Below are 12,643 nucleotides of genomic sequence, written 5' to 3' on the forward strand. Positions count from 1 at the left end.
CAACTTCTTCCTCATTCAAGGTACCAGCCTTATATTGCATCATCACTTCCCCCAAAGCCTTGATTCTCTCTTTACCAGCGGCGAGAGCACATTGTCCTTTATAGAAATCGGCATCTTCCTTTGATTCTGTCAATTCATCTGATAGCCGATTCGCTTTTTCAATAGAAGCACTTAATTCAATTTCGTAATCTTTCAATTTAGAGTCAACTTCCTGCAGATCCTTCAATTTGATTTCGTTTTCTTCAAATTTGACTTTGAAAGCTGAAAGCTCCTCTTCCATAGCTTTCTGCTGCTGTATTACGTTAGACAATTGTCTACCCTGATATGTGAAATCAGTCTTCAAAGCAATGTGCCTTCTGTCCAATTCATCGAACTTATCATCAGCTTTCTTTAAAACTTCAGCAGCAGCACTCTTCGTCTTCTCCAATTGAGCTTCAGCTTCCATCGTTAATTTCTTTTCTTGCTCTTCGGCTTTAGAAATTTTTTCAATATCAGCCTGTAATAATCCGCTGGAAAGACGAAGACTCTTTATTTCCTCCTTTAAATTTCTGATTTCTTTGTCAATGTAAAGCTAAACTAACAAAGCCTAAAAGAAAAAGACGAAGGTTAATCTTAAATTAACATTGAAATAAAAAGTAAATTGAGGTTTGAAAATACTTGAAAAGCATGAGAAATGCTATAAAGAGAACCATCCTCGAGATTCAATTTAGGAGGGGTAAAACCAAAGGGATAAGCCAATTTATACAAATCAGGAAATAACTCAGCAGGCCTTGAATAAAGAGGGATATTAGGGATCAACATTTCGAAACTCCTCGCCGGAAGATTAGATGGAAGATCAATACCCGATAATCTCAACTCCTTTTCAATCAGAGCTCTCAGAGGTGAAATTGGATGAACAGGATATTTTCCTTCCCTCCTTTCAGTTTCCTCTCTCACCTCATCATCAGGAATTTGAGCGATATCATCGGCTTCCTTGCTCAATTCTGTATCTTCACCTACCAAAGAAGGAGACGATAGCCTAGGTTTCTTCTTCCTCACAAGTGTAGAGTCACCATCTATATTGCTCTCAGGAACTTCAGGAGTCTCAATAACTTCAGCAATTGTTCCCAATTCACTGTGAAGTCTTGAGCTAGACTCATGTTTCTTCTTTGTTCTTCTCTCCTTAGAGCTTTTCTGGATTTTCTTCTTATCAGCAATCTCTTTCAGAGTCAAAGGAACGATTGTTCTTGGAGCCATATGAGGCTCTGTCAAAAATCAGACGAGAAATTGTTAGAAACACGAAACAAAACCAAAAACATAAATGTTTTATCAACTTACTTCCAAAAAGATACTTTGCTGAAACAAATTTCCAATCTCTTTCAGAACGCAGAATCGTCTTCAAAAACAATTGACTATTCCTCTGAGCTTCTTTAGTAATGGTTATCTTAGGAGATTTTCGTGCAATAAAAGGACAATTATTCATAGTAGGATTGAATGAAGATAAAATAAATCTAACTAATTTTACCTTGAATACTCCAAGAAATAGGGATAGTATCATCATCTTCCAAAAGAGTTTCCTTCCTCACCAAGAAATACCTCTTTTGCCAGTTATGATCACTAGATGTAGTTCCAGCAATCAAATTTTCCTTATCCTTCTTTGATAACATAAATCTTCCTACATCCTTCTTATTTTCTTGCCAAAAATAAGCAGCAAGAAATTCATGAAGACCAAAGGTAAGTTTAAATTTTGTACTTAAAGCTTCTAAAGAAAGTAAAATACGCCAAGCATTAGGTATAAGTTGACTGGGGGCAACTCCAAAAAATCTCAGCACTGATCTAACTAAAGGTCCTAAGGGAAATTTGAATCCACATCTCAATGCTAACACATACACAACAGTCCACCCTGGAAATTCATACGAAGCTGATTCACCAGGAGCAGGAATTCGTATTTCTATCTCTTGAGGAATTCCAAATTCGGCCCTATAGCTATTTAAATCCTCTTCTGTTAACACAGAAGCAGGATCCTTGTCTATTATTATATCTTCCTCTACAACCTTTTGAGTCTTACTCTTTGAACGAGTGGTTGGTAAAAAGCTAACCTTAGATGGACTAATCACCTTTTTGCTCGATACTCCTTCAGATTCAGAGTAAGATGAAACCCTAAGACTAGGGTTTGATCTCCTAGTTCTCTTTCAGATATATCGCCTTCAGAAAACTCATCTTGAATATCCATAATAGCCTGGGTTTCACTCGAAATAATCTGCGGACAAAATTAGATTCGTCCCTCTCGTTTTCTCCCTCAAACCTATCAATAAATTCTTCGGAGGAACCAAACCAAGCCATGATTGAAAACTCGAAAAAGAAGAAGTAAAAACGTACCGAAAGTCGAATCGTGTTCTTGAAGTTTGAAATAGTGGGTGGTTACAGTAACCTATTAAAAAACCCTCAAGGACTAAATCGTAAATTCAAAATTCAAAAGTTAAAACTCCTCGGAAATCGTTCTTCCTGAATTGATTAGAACCGTTCGATCAAAAGTAACTTCTTGATAAATGGCGAAAATGGCGGCGCTACATTATCACATCTCCTTAAAGACTACTTAGAATCGAAACACGATCTAGCTCTTAAAGTTGCGCTCCTTTCCCAATAAATACACTGAGGAAAACCAAAGAAACACCACTACCAAAACAAAAAAACTTCTGCAGTCATGAGTTCCTCCAAGCTTCCTATTAGGCCTGAATATCAGAAAATCATGTCCAAACCACCAACCAAGTCAGATGAAGGACCATCTGAAATTGTAGAAGAACTTCAACAATTGAAGTTCTATCCCGACGGGTATGATCCTCACCAATATATCTCCGATCTGCAATATCTGGTGATACGCTTGGATGAAGACCTCCATGAAGCAGAGAGAAGGATAATGGAACTTACCAGAGCCTACAAGTTGGCAGGAAGTTCACTTTATCGGCTTCGGGATATGTCAGAATATGCTACCATGGAGGAGGATCCTCAAAAGCTGCGACAAGCTTTACAAAACATCAATCTTTTTATGAAAAATTATCTAGTTAGAATGTATCATGCCTTATGGCCAAGACCTTAAAGGCTTGAGTAGTTTATATAGTAACTTTTTATAAATACTATTCCATATTTATTTGATCTCTGTCAAAGATAAAGCTCTTATACGAACCAAGAATCTCCTCGTTAGATTCCAAATATATTCAATTTCTGTCAAAGATAAAGCCCTTAGATGAAGCAAAAATCTCCTCGTTAGAAGACGAAGCTCTATTAGAGGAAGACGAAGCTTCCCAAAGTTCCAAAAATAATTCAACTCCAATAAATTGGCATCAATTCTGATAAATTAACCCTCGAGCAAACCAAAAGGCATTCCAACTCCTCGAAAAGAGACATGGATTGATTCCATAACTATCCATCTTCCCACTACTAATCACAACTTCTAATAAGTTCTTTCATATTCCATTTGTATAAATATGCAAAAGAAGGAATTAGCAGAAACCAATATTTTCCTCAAAAAATCTTCAAGGATGGATACTCCTAACTCTCCACCTGCGAAGAAATCTAAAATCGATGAAGGTTCTACTTCTAAAGGGAATGAAGATGGAAATGATCCCAGATTCAACCTCTCTCCTATAAGAGAAGAAGTATACGAAGAAGATCACCAGAAAACCATTGACTCTCTAATAGAGCTTTGATGGAAACCAAAAGAAGACTCAAGAAAGCAACCGATCAAGTTCAAGACTATAGAAGACAACTCATGGTCTCAAAATATGCCATACAAGGTATTCGATATATGTCATGGGGCAGACAAGCAGGTAGTCATGATCCAGATAAATTGTACGAAGCAATCACTGAGATCACAGTACAGCTTGGATCTGTTGTAGATGGAATAGATAGTGTTCTTTATACCCTAGATTAAAACCCCTGTCTATTTTCCTTCTTTCAATTTTATTTCAAAAAGATTTCCATGAAATTCCATTTCTTTGACTACGAATATCGAAGGCGGGTATTTGAATCGTCTATTTTCAATTCCAGAATACAAAGAGACACTATAATCTCTTAAAACGGTGTAACCGTTTAGCTTCCCCACGTTCTTCGAAAAATAACTACTTCTTTGAACGTGATTCCTTCACCCTTAAATACACGAAAAGAAGGAAGGAGAGGACATTCCTTCTTCTTTTTGAAAAATCTCTCAACACCTAGCAAAATGAGTTCTTCTGATTCAACTCCTACAAAAAGAGCATTGGATGAGAAAGAGAATCCCATTCCTTCAAAACGGGCAAGAAACGAAGATCCATCGTCTTCAAAAAAGGCAGGGACCAAAGGAGAAGGTTCCACATCTCGAAACAACAACGAACCAGACGATTCAATCATTGAAATATTTGTAGTGTCTGAAGAATTATACGAAGAGAATCCTCAAAACTCCATTGAATGCTTAAAAGGACTTCTGGAGGAGGTAGAAAGAAATCTCTAAAACGAATACGAACGAAACCAATCTTATACGGAAGTGCCTCGAGTGGCCAGAGATGCGTTGAACAGAGTTTGTGATAACGCTTGGGGCCATTCTCGAAATCAGAATGTTTATCGATTACAAAATCCCTTTTAAACCTTGCAGCCCATGTTGGGAATGCAATGAATATCATAAATGATGTTATTCGCACCTGGGCTCGTTAAGAGTTATACTATTGCATAAAAACTTCAACAGTCGAAATTGCAAACAGAGGTGAAGAGACGAAGAGCTCTAAAGAAGACGCAACCCCAAATAAAATATTTTTAAGTTTAAACCAAATTTAAAAATAGAGGGCAAAGTGTAGGGGTCAAGATCAACCTTAACAAATTATGGGTCCTGTTCAACCCAATCTATATACAAATACAAACGGGCCAGACCCAACATAAAAGCCCAACAGAGGCTAGGGCCACGAAGCCCAACAAAAATCAGACCAGAACATACAGTCCAAAAAGGACTTGGTCTTAAAAAGGCAATACAAAGCCGATACAAATAAGGCCGAACCAATAACTAAGGGACGAAGCCGAAGATAAGGCAGTTCCTCGTTAAATGGTAACAGCTGAAACTACTGCAAGTGATAAATAAAAGCATAAAAGGAGTTCTCCAACTGCCACAACTGTTGGTAACTGCTCAAGAAAAGCATAAAAGGAGTTCATTAGGACAAGGAAAGGGAGGCTTCAGAAGGAAGACTTTGATTTCTTACTCACTCTGTAATCACAAGTGATAAATAAAAGACCATATCATTCTACACCGTGGACCTAAGCTCAAAGCCGAACCACGTAAAATCTCTCTGTTTTGTCTTACATTTACCCACTCATCCTCAACAATTCGATTGTCAATAATTTACATCAACAGTCTCCTGTTTAGTGATTGCATTGGACGAATGCAACCTCTGAATGGTCAATGACTCTACCAAAGTCTTGGTAGATTGAATCTGACGGTATTTCTCAATAAGAGCATGAACCTTTTGCACACCATTAGATATTAAAAGACGTGCACTCAGAGGAAGAGAATTGAGTACAAAAGTATAGGGCATAGAAGACTCTATCAAGCCAAGCCGCATGAAATTTTTGGGTAACCCAGCTTGAGCAGGATTCATGTCGAGAAATGCAGCATACATGGCTATAGATCACGAGCCTCGTCCAGATTGACAATTTCATCAGGAGATAAATGAGCATTGGGAGGTGTGAATTGTAGCTGACTCCATTCTGAGATCCAGCTCGAGGTAAGAAGCCTTAAAGATGCTTCGTCCAAACAAAAAAAAGGTTAGACCTATTTATTAAAAGAAAATTCATGCACGTACAATCCTACCTATGAATGAGGAGAAGGAGTAGTAGGACAAGCTTGGAACCTCTACAACGCATAAAAGATGTTATTAGTCTCTAAATATTAGACAAAAATCATACAAAAGCATACAAAAGCATAAAGAATACCTTGTGACGGGCAATGCAAATCGAGTCATCTATGGGCCGTTTCCCACGCCTTGAAGGGCTCACCAAACTAGCTAGTGGATGTTCAAGAGGCAGAACTCTAGATGGATCAAATTTAGAGGCCAAACAAGAGTGGCCAATGAAGAAGGAAATAAACGCTGCCTAGCCTCAAGCCAAAAAGTCTCGAAGATAGGATGACGAGATGAAAAGCTAAGTGTGGGAAGCAAAGCAGGAAAGGAAGAAAGGAGAATATCAAACTCAGAAGAAATAATGGTAAGGTCATTAAGAGTCAAACAAGGGAAACGTTCAATAGAACGCAAGTTATGGCCATAAAACAAAGGAACAGGCCATGCCTGAGAAAGACTGAATTGGCCTACAACGAAATTGGGAGAATAAATCTCCACACCCCTTTTTCCTTCTAGAAAATCATGAAACAGTTCGCGACCAACTAAGAATTTACGCCAGGCCAGAACGATTAATCCATAATCCTCTGAGACTTGATTAGAAGAAGGAAAAACAAAAGGAGGATAATCATCTCCAACGAAAGGAAAAGGTGGCAAAGATTTAGGAGTAAAGAAATAAGTAAAAACGTCTTGTAATGGAAGGTTAACAGGAGGCAAGTAACTAAAGATGCTACCTGGAAGTTCAACGTCATCTATGTAATTGGGTACAACACCAAAGAAAGGAAAATAGGCCCTTAGCCAAAGTTGGATAAGCTAGAGAGGGCCTGACCCAATTAAGTCCTACCCATAGCGTAGTTGTTCAAGCAAGACAGCCAATCCTCTATACAATGCAGCCAGGATGAAGGACGACAAATCAAAACAATGCCCATTGGCAATGTCACCAGCCAGAGAATAATACCTCATTGCAGATTCAGAAGCTGGAATGCATAAGATGTACTTGCAAAGCCAGTAATAAATGAAAGACGTCCGTTCAGACCTTGATGGCCTATTTGGGCTATAGGAGAATTGACGCATAAGGGCACGATAGGATGAGAAGTCAAAAGCTCTGGGGTTCCACCTCTCAGAATTAAAATGTGTATGGGCCTAAATAGACTCACCTAGTGGAGAAAGTTGAACAGAGGCACCAAGATCACGCAGCATAACGATCATAGGACTGGTAGAGAAGATGAAAACATTGTATTTTGAATACCAAAAAGACATTGCTATAGGGAATAGCACGAGATCATACGCATGAGCGTGTAATAAAACCTCCAAGAAATTCAAGATGCCAACGACCCTGAAACTCTGCTTTGTTGCCTCATCAGCAATCAAACGTTCGTATCATGAACATAGTAGATTATCCTCGGTAGGCCATATGTTAATAGCGTTAACATCGTAAAGCCTAGCAAAAGAAAGTGGCTCAGTAAAAGGCAAGGGTTGTGAAGCAGGAAATAGACAAGCCGAATCCAAGGAACCCAGAGTGCCTAAGAGAGTAAAGACGGGACCTAAAAACCTATTTACTCTTGAAGAAAAGACGATATCACTATTAACGAAGGGGTCTTACAGCAATTGAAGGAATATCTCAAAGGTTAGCAAGGAAGGCGAGGATGAAGAAGTCATGGCAAGAAACTTAAACATGAAGCAAGAAAGAAGACGAAGGGTAAAATAATGAATAATGGGTCAAAGCCTGCTTTTATAGGCTACAGAAGTTACCTACATAGTAGTAACCACCTAGTTAGTGATACACGTGGCAGAAGAAGATATGAAAAGAATGTAGTTATTATGTCTCACGTCTCATGCCCTTAAAACAAAGTGGGGCACACAGTTCCCCATGATGGCGTTGTAAAATCTATGATGAAGCGGTTACATAAGCCAACAGAGCATTAAATGGGAGACAGATGAGAAAAATAGGGCAAAATTCTAATGGATTACGTTAGAAATAGACTTGAAAGTCAAAGCTAATTAGTGGAAAACCATTACTTCCTAGTTAAAAGTAAAATCAACAACGTCTAGCTAGACGAATAATGCACTTAAAGTAATGTCATCACATGTAGAAAAATTGAACGAATACAGAAGTAAAAAAAAATGAAATAGAAGATCATAAACAGGAATAGAAGTACAAAGCTGAAGTAAATCTAGAATACCAGCTTGGGCGAGTATTGCTCACGAAGGAGCATGATTAATAATGCGTTGATACCAGATCTGATAAGCATTGTCATGTTTGGGCCAAGTACGAACGACATTGGGCGTACATAATAAGCCAAACTCAATAGGCTTTGTAAAAGGTAAGGATCCTGTCAGTGAGAAAAGTTGACCCAAAGGAGCCGTAGAAACAGTATCCCCATCCACAAAGGCAGGGCCAAGGCAAAAATTATCGGACTCCAGTTCAGGGGGGAAGAGATAATCAGATTCAATGGAAATTGTTCTCAAGGTAGAACGATAATCTTGATAAGAAGAGGTCCTTTTGGCTTTGGAAGAAGAAGCTTTCACCATGGCTAAGGAATTAGGAAGTATGAAAATGGCGAAAAATTACAAAAGCAATGCGGTGAAGAAGAGGAAGTAAAAGTCAGGAAAAGGGAAAAACGAGTATAAAGGCAACGATATCCGAAGAAAGTGGCACGATTAACCAAATAGAGTGATGTGATGGTTAACTTGATAAAACGAAGTATCAAATTGAGATCAAGAAATTTGAAATTTGCTAACGTGGCAAAAGCAGGGCCATTTAGCCTGTAAAAAGCTGTTGTCCAAGATCAACGTCGTATACAATGACAAGAGTGTGAAAAGAAATACAAGTCAAGCATTTAATGTTAGGTCATAATGAAAATATGAAGCCCAATAGGACAAAGTCAGAGAATGTCTAAAAAATTGATTATGGCTTAATCAAAAGAATTTAATCAAGCCGTATTGGAGGGTAATTGTTGGATATAATATATATATATATATATACACACACACACACATATATATATATATGCCACGTGATAAAATAATGCCATTGAATTGACTAAATGAAGACTGAGTGAATGGCCAAGTTTAGATAGCAATTGGACGAGCTAGAAGCTTGAGCGAAGTAAATCGATCAAACATGGCAATTATCCAAACATCCCAAACGTGTAAAGAAAAATGGCCAACGTGGAAGTTATGGCCCAGAAGAGACGCAACAACACTAGGACGTGGAGAACACTTGTCGGTCAAGGAGGGATAAGTTCTTCAGCATTACTGAGCAATTAAAAGAACATAGGGCACTTGGCAACAATTCAATAGATCCAACTGTAAAAACCATTGTTAGCAATTTTGTAGAACATGTAAGCTTAGATTTTAGATTTTACAAGGTCTGATCAATCAAAGACTCAAAAAGAGCATGTAATTTTCGTTTCATAGCAATTCAATTCAATCGCCTTTTTACAATTTCTTCTTCGTGTGCTTGCGCCCCTTGGAGGCCAATTTCTTTCTCGAGTTTGCACCCCTTTTTGGGATTTTGTTCCAAGAGGTTTGTTCCTGCACACATCGTCTGATCTCATTTGTTCGCAACACTCAAATTCCGCTGTAAACACACAATGAAATAGGCAAACTATCTCGGTGCCCATCCTCTTATTGCCATGGCCTACCGATGGGGAGAGAGAGGAGAGATTCTAGAGAGAGTAACGTTTTAGAGAGAGATGTGAGATAGAAAGGTAGAGTACCGTATATGTTTTTTTTAAAAAAAATTTAATGACATGTCATTTTTAATTAATTTGTTTTAGAAAACTTAGATTCAATTTCAAATCACATGTCAAATTACCATATACGTATTTATTGACCAAAATCTGTTAACTAAATGCCACAGAAACAAGAAGTCTGATCGTGACTATAAAAATCTATAGTGTTTTGTCTCATTTTGAAACGTTGAATGATGGTTCTGTAATAAAATTTCTTTCAATGAATAATTCATAACAAGTCTTATATTTCAGTGCTCTAAAATACAATATAATTAACCCATCCATTTGCCTATGGAAACCAAATAGATGGTCAGAGGCAAAGAAATGATTCCTTAAATCCCACAAGTTACCACCATCAAATCTTCTACTCTTCTAGGAAAGGCTAGGGATCCAAATATAATCTCTGAAAGGATACTATTGGACCTCGTTTGCAGCTTCTGTTATCAAAGTATGCACCAAACGGTAGTTTACAAGCCAAACTCCATGAAAGGCTTCCTTCTGCTCCACCACTATCTTGGGCAAACATATTCAAAATCATTCTTGGAACAGCAAAAGGATTTGCTTGCTTGCACCATTCATTCCGTCTACCGAATCATTCACAACATTAAACCCAGCAACATCTTGTTGACTAATTAAACTTGTTATTTATTGTTTTGATCATATCCATGTCTTGAGTATTGAAAAGTCACATAGAAAATAAGGAGAGTCATCAAGAAATTCATGTATCTAAATTAACTACTCTTAGTATAAAGTGTAGTGAAGAAGAATGTAACCGTGAGGGAGAGAGAGAGCACTAAGATATAGTGCAGAGAATTAAAACTTTGAAGTATTCTCTCTTGAGTGTTTACATACAAGTTTATAAATATTCCAACAAAATTGGTATTGAAGAGGTTTTTACTCATGGCTTCTAGCGACAACAATCAAATGTCAGTTCCTAAATTGACAAAAGAAAATTTTGATATACGGCATATCAAAATGAAGGCGCTGCTAGGTTCTCTTAATGTATGGGAGATGGTTGATGTTGGCTTCATAATGCCTACATCAAGCCATGACGAAGCAGCATTAGGAAAGGCGCAAAAGGATTTGCTCCAAGAATCTAAGAAACGAGACCAGAAAGCACCCTTTGCGATCTATCAAGGACTTGATGATTCCTTGTTTGAAATAGTCTTTGAAGCAACAAATTCAAAAGCTGCATAGGATCTTCTCAAGAAAGCATTCAGTGGAGTAGAGAAGGTGCAAAAGGCTCGTTTGCAAGTTCTACAAACTCAATTCGAGTCACTTCAAAAGGAGAGCTCTGAATCAATTTCAGCATTCTTCACGAGAACATTGTCTATTGTAAGACAATTGAGAAGAAATGGAAAAAATATAGAAGATGTTTGTGTAATGGAGAAAATTTTGAGATCTTTAGATCCAAAATATGATCTTATTGCAATAACAATGGAAGAATCAAAAGATTTGCTGGAGATGAGTATTGAGCAGTTGATGGGTTCTCTTGAAGTTCATGAGCAAAGATTAATAAAGCGAGGAGAAGGAAGTTCGGTGCGACATGTGTTGCAAACAAAACTTACTCTTGGTAATAAAAAATATGAATACAGTAGAGGTGGATTTCAAAGAGGTCGAGGCCAAGGTTCTCAAGGACAAGGACGAGGACGAGGAGGTAGATGGCAACAAACAAATAAAACACAAGAAAGCAATGATGAAAGCAATCAAAGAAGTCGCGGACGTGGACGTGCAGAATTCCATACCGTGGACGTGGTGGACAATCAAATGGGAGGTATGATAAGAAAGAAATTCAATGTTTTTGCTATAAAAAATTTGGTCATTATGCATCTAAGTGTTGATACAATAATAACAACAATGAAGAGAAGGTGAATTTTATTGATAAAGAAGAAGCAGAGAAAGAAGAAGCAGTGACAAGATGGAAGGGAGCAACTCCAATGTATGGTATCTTGATACAAGTGCTACAAACCATATTTGTGGAGAAAAAGAAATGTTCGTGGAGCTTGATGAAAAAGAATTTCGCAATATCACTTTTGGTGATTTATCTCAAAAGCCAATAAAGGGGGAAGGCAAAATTTTGTTTGCGTTAAAGAATGGTGAGAAAAGATATATATATGATGTCTATTATGTTCCAGGTATGAAAAGTAATATTTTAAGTTTGGGTCAACTGCTTGAGAAAGGCTAAAATATGCACACGCAAAATTTGGGTATTGATGTTCAGGATAAAAATAACATGTTGATAGCTCATGTGAAGATGACCAAGAGCCAGATGTTTCCTTTGATTTTTCCTTGTGATCAAACAAATTGCTTCAAAGCTAGTGTTACAGATGATTCAACTCTTTGGCATCTTCGATATGGTCACTTGAATTTTCAGGCCTTAAAGCTTTTGGAAAGGAAGCAAATGGTAATGGGTTTACCTCGGATTTATCAACCAAGCAAGCTGTGTGAAGTTTGTGTCTTGGGAAAGCAACATCGGAAGCTATTCATGAAAGGAGGAACACAAAGAGTAAATGAAATACTTGATTTGGTTCATTCCGATCTATGTGGACCAATCAATCCAATTTCAATTGGAGGTAACAGGTATTTTCTAACCTTTATCGATGATTATAGTGGAAAAACATGGGTTTACATATTGAAAGAGAAAAAGGAAGTACTTATCAAATTCAAAGAATTCAAAAGTTTAGTTGAGAAGCAAAGTGGCTGTTACATAAAAAGTCTTAGGACTGATAATGGTGGCGAATATACTTCCGATGAATTCAATATTTTTTGTAAGGAGAATGGAATTATTCATCAATTCACTATGCCTCAAACACCGCAGCAAAATGGTGTTTCGGAAGGAAAAATCAAACCATTATGAATATGGTGAGATGAATGTTGAAAGAAAGAAAAGTTCCTAAAGAATTTTGGGTTGATGTTGTTGTGTGTGTAGTATATTTAATTAACAGGTTTCCTACAAAGAGAGTTCGCAATGTTACTCCGGAGGAAGCATGGAGTAAACGAAAACCAAGAGTTGATCACTTGCGGATCTTTGGGAGTGTCACTTATGCAAAAATCCAAGAAGAGAAGAGGACGAAA

This window comes from Tripterygium wilfordii, chromosome 14 (genome assembly GCF_013401445.1).
Source record: "Tripterygium wilfordii isolate XIE 37 chromosome 14, ASM1340144v1, whole genome shotgun sequence".
Classification (NCBI taxonomy): Eukaryota; Viridiplantae; Streptophyta; class Magnoliopsida; order Celastrales; family Celastraceae; genus Tripterygium; species Tripterygium wilfordii.